The sequence below is a fragment of the Mustela lutreola genome, chromosome X (assembly GCF_030435805.1).
Source record: "Mustela lutreola isolate mMusLut2 chromosome X, mMusLut2.pri, whole genome shotgun sequence".
NCBI classification, from domain to species: Eukaryota; Metazoa; Chordata; class Mammalia; order Carnivora; family Mustelidae; genus Mustela; species Mustela lutreola.
The window spans coordinates 116766352-116780129 of NC_081308.1; positions in this window are offsets into that span (position 1 = coordinate 116766352).

Sequence of the window (13778 nt, forward strand, 5' to 3'; positions counted from 1 at the left end):
AGGGGAGGGGTTGCTGAGGGAGAGGGAAAAGCAGACTCTCCGAGGGGCTGCATCCCAGGACCCTGAGCTTGTGACCTGAGTGGAACGCAGATGCTTGCCGACTGAGCCACTCAGGCGCCCCCAACCCGTGGTCTTCTATTGAAGGTCTCCCCGAAATCTCTCTTAAGAATTTCCCTTGCTTTGGGGCCCTTTTCTGGTGATAAGTGATGGCAGATTCACTTCTGATCAGAATCAACAGGCCAGGAACAGAAATCCTTTTGAAGGAAACTATGCCTCAGGGAAGAGCATGAAGGTCACTGAGCTTCCAGCTGGAGCCAGTGGACACTCAGGGGAGCTTGAAGTCTGGAGGAGTTGCTACTTTTTGCTCACTAGATCCAGTCAGCTTATCTTCACCAGTCTTAGTCCTTTGTGATATCTTGTGGAAAGAAGGTTGACCAAGTTCCCAGGAAATAAAGCAGGACACAGGATTAGAAAGTTGAGATATCCGTACAGTGGGTTGATGAAGATATATTGCTGGCCTTGCCAGTTGACCTCAAATGGTTTCTGTTGTTTTTACTAACAGTTATTGAGGAATCAAAGAAGCATTAGCCAGATCACTAGAGGCATAGCAGCTACCAGGTTATCTGTTTATTTGCTCCAGCAATGAAATTGATGTGGGAAACAAAGGTAGAAGAAAAATTATGAGATTCCCTTACTACCTATAGCCCACTGACAAGTCCTTGAAAGAGGCAGAGTGACATTCCTCTAGGGACTCAACTGCCTTAATGTTGATACTTTGCTAAGGGCAAAAGGCAGGCCTAGCCTGACCTCCCCATCAACACAACCACCAGGGTCCTCTAAGTCTACTTTAACGTATAAAGATTGCTTTGGAAACTTCCTTTATCTCTAAACCCCCCGAGATATGTTTTGGCAATCATTCCTCAATCATATGGCCCACCAATATACATCTGAAGGGTCTCGTGACTAAGGTTTTATTTGACGGTAATAAATGATCTTTTCCCAGCAATAGCTAGCCCCCTCAAGGTGCTGGAAACCTTGCTTCCAAAATTCCTTAGAGACTTACGATATCCCTAAGCCCCTCCCAACTTGGAAGTCCATAATGGACCACTCCTCAGGACCTCAGTGCGGCTCTTTCTGCCCACGGGTTTGTCCCCGTGCTTTAATAAAATCACCTTTTGCACCAAAGATCTTTGCACCAAAGAAAGAATTCTTTCTTGGCCATCTACTCCAAACCCTAATAACATCTTTCCTTTATCAAAATCACATCTGAAACAGTAGCTACAACTGGAGTCCCCACCTGCTTAAGTTTACAATAAAGCACTGTGTCCCTGAGATCGACACCCCCCAGCCAAAACCAAGAGTGGGGCGCTTAACCTTCTGTGAAGGAGCCCCAAGATATATTTGTTTTCTACGCGAGCTAAATATGCAAGGTGACTAAATGGAATTTAAATAAAAGTTTGAAAAAGAAGAAAATGTGCAAGGTGACTTGGAGTGTAGCGGGAATCACCATTCTTGCATGTTTCAGGTCCTTGAAGGCAGCACTACCCTCTGAATCCCTTGAGGAATGTAGCGTGGCTTTTGGATTACTCATTTCCTAGGTAGTGGAAGTTCTAGTGGTTTCCACTTGCCCTTTCTTACCATAAGAGCTGTCACTCCACAGGTCAGGGAACCAATGTGGGTATCCTGCCAGTTGCTGAGTATATCTATTCCAGTTACAGTCTGGAACTGGGGAAATAGGAGAGGGTGAGTTTGGGGACTTAATGGGCCCACGGTGAGTCAGGACTGCACTACAATTCCACTGATCACCTGACCTCCATGAGCCCCCACTCAGATGGGGGCGGGGCGCAGCAATGCCTGGAATTAGCGCCAGCTCTGGGACAGTGTTCACTACCTCCCCACAAATCTGGTTATTTCCTTCTCCCTAATGCACCGTGACCCTGGTAATGGGCCATAGGTCCCTTTGGGAGAAGGCTGGCTGAAAGATCTCCGGTATGTGTCTCCAGGAACCTGGGTGGCTCAGTCGTTAGGTGTCTGACTCTGGCTCAGGTCATGATCCCAGGGTCCTGGGATCGAGCCCCTCATTGGGCTCACCGCTCAGCGGGAAGCCTGCTTCTCCCTCTCCCGCTCCCCCTGCTTGTGTTCCCTCTCTCGCCATCTCTCTCTCTCTCTCTGTCAAATAGTTAAATAAAATCTTAAAAACAAAAACAAAAACGGGGCGCCTGGGTGGCTCAGTGGGTTAAAGCCTCTGCCTTCAGCTCAGGTCATGATCTCAGGGTCCTGGGATCAAGCCCCGCATCGGGCTCTCTGCTCAGCAGGGAGCCTTCTTCCCCTTCTCTCTCTGCCTGTCTCTCTGCCTACTTGTGATCTCTGTCTGTCAAATCAAAAAATAGAGTCTTAAAAAAGAAAAAAACAAGAAAAACAAAAAACAGTATGTGTCTCCAGCTGTGTAGTGAGATCTTTCTAAAGAGGACCTGGCCTCCCTTTCATCGAGGGATTTCGGGTCTATAAACAGACTCAAAGGGGCGCCTGGGTGGCTCAGTCAGTTAGACATCTGCCTTCTGCTCAGGTCACGATCCTAGGGTCCTGGGATCAAGCCCCACATCAGGCTCCCTGCTCAGCGGGGAACTTGCTTCTCTCTCTGCCTGCCACTCCCCTGCTTTTGCTCTCTCTCTCCCTCTCAACCTGACAAATGAAAAAAATCTTTTAAGAAAATTAAAATAAAATAAACTGGCTCAAATCTGGGAGTCAATTGAGGGGCCATGACTCTGTTTTGATGATTGAGATTAGATTTAAGTGCACTCTACCAGACACTCTTCCATTTAAACAGCTCAAGTGAGAATTTGGTAGACTCCCATGGGTTTCTCTTCAAGGGACACCACAATCAGCTATGACAAAATGCTAATCACTGGATTTTGGTGGAGAGTATACTCTGTGCACTGTCCAAAGTTGGGGAAGGTTTTGTTTTAAAAAATCATGGTTCCTTCTCACCCAGGGACCCACAAAAAGGGAAAAACCCCATAAAACAAGACCCATGAACCTTATGATCACAAGCGCATCGAAGCACAGGGAAGACTAACCCTTCCATCTGCTTCCATGCACCAAGTACAGGAAGTGAGTCACAACTGTCAAAACATCGCCACTAGCTCTGCAAAGGGGTCACCGCTTCTGTTTCCTTTCACTGGGACGGTCTCCACTGTCTCCATGTCACTTTTCCACTGCTATGCCGCCTGAAGTGGAGCCCAGCCCCTCCGGGAAACACCAGATGCTGAGAAGAGTCTGGATCCCTACTTCCTGGCGCTGGACTTGTGTGAAGCCCATCTGCTGGCGGGGGAGGGACGTTTGCTGCTCCTCTTTGTAACATAGCACCCACCAGCTGGGGTGTGCATTCTTGACTTCACTTTCCTGTGCACCCCAGATCCCTTTCTGGGTACACGGCTTTTTATTTTTTTCCTCCTGGAGTTTCCCAGTCACATGTAGTTCTATTGCATATGGACACATAAAAATTAGGATCTTGTAATCATATCAAACCCAGGCTCCAAGGTGTCACCTCTCCTCCACACTGTCACCTCCCCCCAGGCAGACCTGCCCGTGTCATCCAACGTCGGTTGCTCTTCCTCAAGGCCTTTCGCCTTGAACCCAGAAGAGCAAAGAGCCCTAGCACTGGAGAGGCAGTAGAAAGGCACCCCAAGGGGAGCCCTCGCCCGGCCCCCAATCTCTCGCCCCTGCTGGCGACTGTCCCAGGCAGAGCTGTTCTCTGCTGCCTGCATCACAAAACATCACATGTAAAACACTCAGCACAAAGCAGTAAAATGAAATAAAAGAGAAAAGTAAAACAGCACAGAGCCTGGTGCGCACACGTGTGTGTGAGCTGACTGGGGGCAGATCAAGCTGGCAGATCTCCTTTCTTCTAAGTCCCTGCCCCTGGGGTCAGGGTAAGATAACACTGGCAGGACCTTCAGGGAATAACCTGCCATGGGAAGTCAGGATGGATGTCCTCCCATTCTCTCCTGGCTGGATTTCAAACAGCAGGTCCAAGCCCCTTCCTCTAGGATCCCGTGAGGTCACTGCAATGGTGAGAGGCAAATTATGATCAGAGACTGTACAATGTATTTTTTAAAAGATTTTATTTATTTATTTGACATACAGAGATCACAAGTAGGCAGAAAGGCAGGCAGAGAGAGAGGAGGAAGCGGAGTCCCCACTCAGCAGGGAGCCCGATGTGAGGGCTCAATCCCAGGACCCTGGGATCATGACCTGAGCCAAAGGCAGAGGCTTTAACCCACTGAGCCACCCAGGTGCCCCTGTACAATGTATTTTTTTTAAAAGATTTTATTTATTTATTTGCAAGAGTCACACAGAGAGAGAGAGTATAAGCAGGGGGAGCAGCAGAGGCAGAAGGAGAAGCAGGCTTGCCGCTGAGCTAGGAGCCCAATGTGGGGCTTGATCCCAGGACCATAGGATCATGACCAGATCCAGAGGCAGATGCTCTACCTACTGAGGTGGCCAGGTGTCCCTGAACAATATATTTAACGCAGGTTGACTTAGGAATTGCATAAGCCAATAGCACACAGGATAATGTCTTTCAGTAGACTAATACAGAAACATTGTAATCCAAATAGATCACATTATTGTTCCAGTTAAGGAAGATGAAAAGAATAAAGTCCAGATTTAGTGGAGGTATACCTCTGTATATGTTGGTACTAGGGAGAGCTGACTTAGCCAATGGAAAGCTGACCTCCAGCTGCCAGCGTAAAAGTAAAAGTCCCCTGTTGCTGGAGCAGGTATCTAGGGAACCAGTGGGCCCACCAGTGTTGCTAGGCAAGAAGATGTCTTTCCCAGGGCCAGTGTGTGGCTTTCATCACTGCTGGAAAAAAGAGGTGTCTTTACTGTGGCAGTAGCTAATTGCCCCCAAAGTCTTTGGAGAACTGTTTAGATCAGCACAGTGTGGCCTTGTCCAGACCAAACACTCTTGGATAGTCCTCCCAAATTCTTGGTACTTATAATCAAAATGTCCCCTTACATGGACATGTTTCTTCTTCATATTTTATTTTAAGATTTTATTTATTTATTTATTTATTTGACAGAGAGAGAGAGACAGAGAGGTCACAAGTAGGCAGAGAGGCAGGCAGGGGGGTGGGGAGCAGGATCCCTGCTGAGCAGAGATCCCGATGTGGGACTCCATCCTAGGACCCTGAGATCTTGACCTGAGCCGAAGGCAGAGGCTTAACCCACTGATCCACCCAGGCACCCAGCTTCTTCATATTTTAAAAGATTTTATTTATTTACTAGAGAGAGAGAGAGAGAGAGAGAGAGAGAGAGAGAGAAAGCTAGCACAATCAGGGGGAGTGGCAGGCAGAGGGAGAAGAAGAGGAGGGAGAGGGAGAAGCCCTGCTGAGCAGGGAGGCCAGTGCAGGCTTGATCCCAGGACCCTGGGATCATGACCTCAGCTGAAAGCAGATGCTTAACCGACTGAGCCACCCAGGCGCCCCTTTTCGTATATTTTTTAAAGATTTATTTATTTGAGGCAGGGGAGAGCCAGCCAGCATGGTGGGGGGAGGGGCCGAGGGAAAGGGAGAGAGAGAATCTCTAAATAGTTGCCCTTGCTGAGTGAGGAGCCTGACACAAGCCGAAATTAAGAGTTGGACGCTCAAGCAAGCCACCCAGGTGCCCCTCCTTCACATGTTTTTTTTTTTTTTTTTTTTTTTTTTTTTACAGATAAGCCACCAGTGGGTGGTGCATTCTGAGCTGGTGTGTCCTTGTCAGTGAGAACAGATGAGAGGATGACATCCTGACACAATTTGCTTCGTTCTTCTATCAAAACTTTTTTGTCTTTGTCATAAACAAGTGGATTAAAACAGACTTAAGTCAGAAACAAGTTGATCTGAAATAATACCAAACCATTACACAACAAAGAGACAGCTGAGTTCATACCTTTTATATTCCTTTTAAGTATTTTTTAGTAATCTCTACACTGAATGTGGGGTTTGAACTCACAACCCTGAGATCAAGAGTCATACATGCTCTTCCGACTGAGCCAGCCATGTGCCCTGGTAAACACTTAATTTTTTCTCTTTTTTTCTTTTTAAATATTTTATTTATTTATTGACACAGAGAGAGAGCACAAATGGGGAGCAGCAGGCAGAGGGAGGGGGAGAAGTAGGCTCCCCGCTGAGTAGGGAGCCCGATGTAGGGCTTGAATCCCAGGCTCTGAGATCATGACCTGAGCCCAAGGCAGGCTTAACCAACTGAGCCACGCAGGCACCTCAATTTTTTTCCCTTTTAAGTAAGCTCTCTGCCCAACATGGGGCTTGAACTCACAACTGCAAGATCAAGAGTCACATGCTCTACCAACTGAGCCAGCCAGGTGCTTTTATATTCCTACTTGTACATCACATACTATGCCCTCTCATGGTCTAATATTCCTTTAAAGGAAACCAGAACAGATCTCAACTGGTTTGATATAAAAGCGAAATCAATGCAGAAGACAATAAAGATCCGTGGCTCCTAAGACCCAGTGGACACAAGAGATATCTGGGAGACATGAATGGACCCTTTGCAAGATCCACACCCCCTGTGGCACGGGTAGCAGGAGAGGATGGCAGGAGGCTCCTGGGTAGAGAATTGGTACCACATTTATATAACAGTGGAAACAAAGCCCTAGTACCAGACCTAGGGCAGGAGGTGGAAGACATTTTATAGCAACAATCACCAAACTTTGATTTTTTTGGCCAGGAAATCAGTTTAAATTTTTACTGCAATAATGAAGGACATTATAGTTCTAAGTATCATAATGAGAGAACTGAGGTTTTATTTTTTTTTAAAGATTTTCTTTATCTATTTGACAGAGAGATCACAAGTAGGCAGAGAAGCAGGCAGAGAGAAAGGGGAAAGCAGGCCCCACCGAGCAGAGAGCCCCAATGCGGGCCTCAATCCCAGGACCCTGAGATCATGACCTGAGGTGAAGGCAGAGGCTTAACCCCTGAGCCACCCAGGGGCCCTTAAACCTGAGGTTTTAAAGTCAGCATCCTTTTGAGAAAAATTTCAAAGCTTACGGTGGAACTGCTACATCAATTCATATAATTCTGGAATGTGCAAAATCATTAACACTGCTTGGGAGGTGAGTTTATCTAGACGTTTTTACAAGTGGTTGAAATGGCTAAGTCTTCAATATGTGTTATAAGAAAATCAACTAGCAAATTTATTAGCACTAACGAGAATACATTCTTTTAAGAAAAAGATTTATTTATTTATTTATTTATTTATTTATTATTTGAGAGAGAGGGAGAGAGAGAATGCCTGAACATGAGCAGGGGGGCAGGCAGAGGGAGAGGGAGAAAGTCTTAAGCTGAGTCCCTACTGAGGGCAGAGACCAGTGCAGGGGCTCAGTCCCACGACCCCAAGATCATGACCTGAGCCCAAATCAGGAGTCGGACACCAAACCAACTGAGCCAACCAGGTGCCTCTAGCACTAAGAGAATTTCTATTTTTTCTTTCTGCCCAGGAGTTTGAGCATATCAATATCAAGGTCAACAAAAGGAAAAATGTTTATTTTGAAGCACTTTGCCTTTATTTTTCAATCTAGTTTACAAGCACTTCTGACTAAAAATTGACTTCCATTCTGGAAAACAAGATTCCTTGTGATCATGTAAGTTCTTACAAAGCAGGGATTATATGTATTTCTTCTACAAGAAGAGTTTATGTTTGCCTCTTCCCTGACACTGGGTATACAGAAAAGGCAGTAGGAGTGACCCAGGGAAATTGAACAACATTAGATAATGGCTATTGATGAAAATTTGCTCATATCACACCCACAAAATATTTGATAAATCTTGTAGCTAACATTAATATCCTTTACAAAGTGGTCAGTAAGCATATGCAGATATGGTTGATATCATTATCAACCATATAAATCAGTGAGACACCATGTCACAGTACTGTGATGATCTGTCTTTTTAGACAGATTATAACAAGTGGTAGAGAGGATGTGGAGAAATTAGAACCCTCCTACACTACTGTAAAATGGTGTATCTTCTTTGCTAGATAGTCCAGCACTTCCCCAAGTGATGAAACATACAGTTACCATATAATCCAGCAATCATACCTTTATCTGTCTATGCAAAAGAAACAAAAACATGTCTACACACAGAAATTTGTACATGAATGTTCATAGCAGAATTATGTATAATGGCCAAAGGTAGGAAAACCCCCCAGTATCCTGTAACTGATCTGGGTTTGTTTATCCACACCACTGTGTGGTTATATCACATTCTGCAACACTAAGTAAAAAGAGAAACTGTGTCAACTTTAATTCACGGCATTTTCTTTTTCCTATGCAGCTCTATGTTCATACAAGGTTGTATAGCCAAACAATGGTATGACGTACCTACATAAAACCGCTCAGCAGTAAAATACAATTCAGGGAGCAGAGGGCAAGCTGAGGGCAGAGCCCAAGTTGACACCCCCCAACCCGCCCCAATCTCAGGTGGCATCTGTGTGACCATCCTCAGGCACTCCCGATGCCCTAAAGCCAAAGGAAAAAGCAAATGGTTAATTGATAAAGATCACAGTCCTGCAGGACTGGCGTCTCCCTCAGTTTACAAATGTGCCAGGGATTTACAAGGAAAAAGCATTCTTACAATAACCTAACTTCCAGAAGGAATCTCCCAAGGATCCTAATGTTAATGCTTTACTAGAGGGAAAAGCAACCTTAATTTTGACAATGGCAAGGCCTTCAGTGTCTTGTAGGTGGTCTTTAGCATATGAAAGTTCTTTTGAAACCCTCCCTTTTCCCTTGCTTCCCCCAACTCCCAAGTATATAATCTGTCACCCTTCCCGAGCCCAGTGCCCTGCTCTTTCTCCCCACCCAGCCCGCCCCCGCCGTCCTGTCCCTGTGCTTTAAAGAATCTGCCTGTTGGTGCTAAAGCTGTCTCAGGAATTCTTTCTTGGTCGTGGGCTCAGGACCTCACTTACATTCAAACACTACATCACAATGAAGTACTGATTCGTGAGATAACGTGGATGAAGATTGAAAACACGAAAGGTCACATACCGTGTAATTCCATTTATATGAAATGTCCAGAGTAGGTAAATGTATACAGACAGAAAAGAGATGATTGGCTGCCTAGGGTTGGTGAAGGGGAATTACAGGAAATGAGTTATAAGTAATATATAATGTATTACATAATACATATAATATATGTATTATATGTAATTAAAATGTAATGGATGTAATGGTGATGTACGATATATTGTATATGTATTATATAGTATATATAATATGTAATGTATAATATAAAATGTAATGGTGATGTAAATATTCTATAATCCATTGCCATGTTGGTGGTACAATCTTTACTGTCTTCTAGCATATTTAAATTGAGTGAATCGCAGGGTTTGTGAGTTATAACACAATAAAGCGGTTACAAAAATCTAATTCCTAGAACCAGAAGTCAAAGTCATGTTTAATAACTTATTAATATAGGGGCATCTGGGTGGCTCAGTCAATTCAGTGTCAGACTCTTGGTCTTGACTCCAGTCTGGATCTTGGGGTCGTGGGTTCGAGCCCCATGTTGGGTCTACGTGGAGCCTACTTAAAAAAATAATAACTCATTAATATAGTTGGGCCTCCATTTCAAAAGCTACCAATTTTAGGGGTGCCTGGGTGGCTCAGTGGGTTAAGCCTCTGCCTTAGGCTCAGGTCATGATCTCAGGGTCCTGGGATTGAGCCCCATGTCAGGCTCTCTGCTGAGCAAGGAGCCTGCTTCCCCCTCTGTCTCTGCCTGCTGCTCTGTCTACTTATGATCTCTCTCTCTGTCAAATAAATAAATAAAATCTTAAGAAAAGCTACCAATTTTAGAATGGATTCTACTCTGCCACCATTTTTTAAAAGATTTTATCTATTTATCAGAGAGAGAAAGGCAGAGAGCGAGCACAGGCAGACAGAATGGCAGGCAGAGGCAGAGGGAGAAGCAGGCTCCCTGCTGAGCAAGGAGCCTGATGTGGGACTGGATCCCAGGAAACTGGGATCATGACCTGTGCCGAAGGCGGCTGCTTAACCAACTGAGCCACCCAGGCGTCCCTGCCACCATTTTTTTGATTACTACTTGTTGCATCTCCTTCAGCACAAAATGAAACCTTTGAGATTCACTTGTAGCATCAACAAAATCAAGGACGTAGTCCAGACCATCCTACAGCAGATCTTTTTTTTTTTTTTTAAAGATTTATTTATTTGAGAGAGGGAGAGCATGCACAAGCAAGTGTGGGAGGGGTGGGGAGAATCCTAAGCAGACTCCACACTGAACATGGAGCCCAACTCGGGGCTCAAGATCATGACCCCATTGATCGTGACTTGGGCCAAGACCAAGAGTCAGGGGCTTAACCGACTGCCACCCAGGCACCACATAGATGATAGTTTAGATTCAGCAGTCTGGTCTTCATTAGTCTCTCCTCTTTTCTGAACAGCTGCCTTTGTAATTGGAGGTAGCCTTTTCTTCATCATTCCCATTTAACCACACCCTCTCTTTCCCCAAGTTGGCTTCTAATTCGCCATGTCTCTTAAGAATTTTTTAAAAATTAATTAATTTATTTATTTTTTAAAGATTTTATTTATTTACTTGACAGAGAGAAATCACAAGTAGATGGAGAGGCAGGCAGAGAGAGAGAGAGGGAAGCAGGCTCCCTGCTGAGCAGAGATCCTGATACGAGACTCAATCCCAGGACCCTGAGATCATGACCTGAGCCGAAGGCAGCCCCAGGACCCTGAGATCATGACCTGAGCCGAAGGCAGCGGCTTAACCCACTGAGCCACCCAGACGCCCAATGTTTCTTAAGAATTTATCTACAATTGCCCTCTTCTAAGGCTTTCAGATCATAGTCAGGTTCCTTTCTGTAAAGATTTCCTAGAAAGCTGCTATAGTACTGTGTTTTACTCCATCCCAGCTCTTGACCCACTTAAAAACTCACAACTTTTTTGTGTTGTGGATTTTAATTCTGGAAACTCTTTTTCCTTGTCATGCTCATTGTAACCTTATTCAGAATTATGATTTTCTTCAAGTTGTTTCCACCTATAGAGTCATTTGTAGCTCAGGATCATACCTTGATTCCTTGGTTGAATAAAGGTTGAAGTATTTGAAGGGAGGAAAATGCCCTTTAGATTTTACATACTTCTCCTTCTGCTGTTTAAAACATATTAGCCAAAAAATTTTTAAAGATTTTATTTATTTATTTGACAGACAGAAATCACAAGTAGGCAGAGAGGCAGGCAGAGAGAGAGGAGGAAGCAGGCTCCTGGCTGAGCAGAGAGCCCGATGCGGGGCTTTATCCCAGGACCCTGAGATCATGACCTGAGCTGAAGGCAGAGGCTTTAACTCACTGAGCCACCCAGGCGCCCCCATATTAGCCAAAATTTAACTATAAGTGGCATCTGGGCAGTATGCGTTTAATTAGAAACCTTCAATTTTGCAGACACTTCAGTGTTTGGTTTTACTATTAACCGTATTAACAACACATAATTAAATTTGTTGTTAAGTAAATTACAACTTGTCTTCCTGGAGTCTATAGTCCTTTGAAAGATTTTTCTCTTCGGGGGACCTGGGTGGCTCAGTCGGTTAAGTGGCTGCCTTCAACTCAGGTCATGATCCTAGGGTTTTGGGATGGAGCCCCATGTCAGGCTACCTGCTCAGTGGGGAATCTGCTTCTCTGTCTGTCTGCTGCTCCCCCTGCTCGCATTTGCTCTCCCCCTGCTCCGTGTCAAATTTATAAACTGTAGTAGGTTGAAGAGACCATTATACTTAATTCTATATTCACTCTAAATGCTTAACTGTTTAATCTACAGATAATTTCTATTGAAGACAATTATGAGGAATAACTTTATGCAGATTAATATATAAATTTCTCATAGTGTAAAAACCTTAAGACTAAAAAAAAAGAAACAAAGAATAAAAAAGAAAATGACTTTTTTTTTTTAAAGATTTTATTTATTTATTTGACAGAGAGAGATTACAAGTAGGCAGAGAGGCAGGCAGAGAGAGAGAGAGGAGAAAGCAGGCTCCCTGCCGAGCAGAGAGCCCGATGCGGGACTCGATCCCAGGACCCTGAGATCATGACCCGAGCCGAAGGCAGCGGCTTAACCCACTGAGCCACCCAGGCGCCCCAAAAGAAAATGACTTTTATCTAACTACCCGGTTGGTTAGTTGAGTGATTCAACTGAGGGATGAGCCCAGGAATTGTTCAGAAGTAACAGTGCCCTGATTTCTTCATCATCAAAAAAACATTAGGTCGAAAAATGCCTGACCTCAGGAACAGAGCTTTGAGAGGATGATTCTGAAAATGTTTCTCTGGTGAGGCAAACATCTTTACTAGGATGATATATCACGGATAGTGCACCGTGTCTTTGATGGCATTTTGGATTACAGGTGGGGTTCCGTGGCGTGAGGTCCGGAGCCAGCCACCAAGAAAGAATTCTTGAGATGTCTTTGGGGCAAAATGGTGGTTTAAGTACACGACAGCACCTGCGCTTAGATACTCCAGAGCTGGGGGGAAAGTAAGGACAAGGGAGCGTCTCAAAAGAACATTCATATGCTAAAGCGGACCGACCTACAAGGTATCTACAAGATGCCAGAAGTCTTGCTATTGTCAAATGAAGGTTGTTTTCCCCTCTAGCAAGGTAGTAACATTAAAGTAGTAGGGGCGCCTGGGTGGCTCCGTGGGTTAAAGCCTCTGCCTTCGGCTGGAGTCATGATCTCAGGGTGCCGGGATTGAGCCCCGCATCGGGGCTCTCTGCTCAGCAGGGAGCCTGCTTCCTCCTCTCTCTTTCTCTGCCTGCCTCTCTGCCTACTTGTGATCTCTCTGTCAAATAAATAAATAAAATCTCAAAAAAACCCATTAAGATAGTAGCTGGATCCCTGGAAGAACGTCTCACGTGTCCCACCCAGGAGCGGCGGGTGGGGGAGGTTGCAGGCTGTCAGCTTCTGCTTTGTCTTCCGCTATCCTTCTGCTCCCTCATCATCTTCCTGCAGCTTTTGGGCAGCCGGGTCTTTCAAATGAAGATCTGACCTTAGCTTGAGTCTCCTCCGCTTTTGCATGTAAAAAGTCAGATAGGCACTCTTTGTTGATTTTTCTCCTAGGCCTGTAGGTCTCTTTTCTGCTTGCCTGGGGAGTTTCTTGCATGGACTTCCAAAAGACTTCCGTTTTATCCCCATGGCCCTGCTGGGCTACATAGTTTCTCCTCTTTGGATTCATAGGGACAGTTTCCATTCAAATGACTCAACACTAAGTAAACACTGATACTTTGAAGACTCTGACAACCCAAGTTACTCAGGTTCCTAGAAAGAGGACTTATCCAGAAGACTACGCTGAGCATTACAGGAGTTACGTGATGAAACAAGGTTCCTGTCTCACCGGGAGGCATAATGCAGTAGAAAAAGCAAGGGATATAGCACTAAAAGACCCCAATTCTTGTCTAAAAACTGCCACTGGCAATCCATGTGACCCCGAGGACGTCATGTCCTACAACTGGGGAGGCTCGGGACAAGTCTAGTGACGACTTTCAGGGGTGGCGTTCCTCCCTTGGCGGATGTGTGTGTGTGTGTGTGGGGGGGGGGGCTGCTGTTCCCAGTAGGAAGGGCTGCGGCCTCCAGAAGGCAACCTGAACGACTTGCACTTGACCAAGTCACGGCCACAAGATCGCGGCACCTTGAGCCGGAGGGCTACAAGCCTCCGAGGCGACCAGAGGCTTCCCGGGTTGCCCTGGGCCCGCCCCGCGCCTGGGGAAGGCGTGT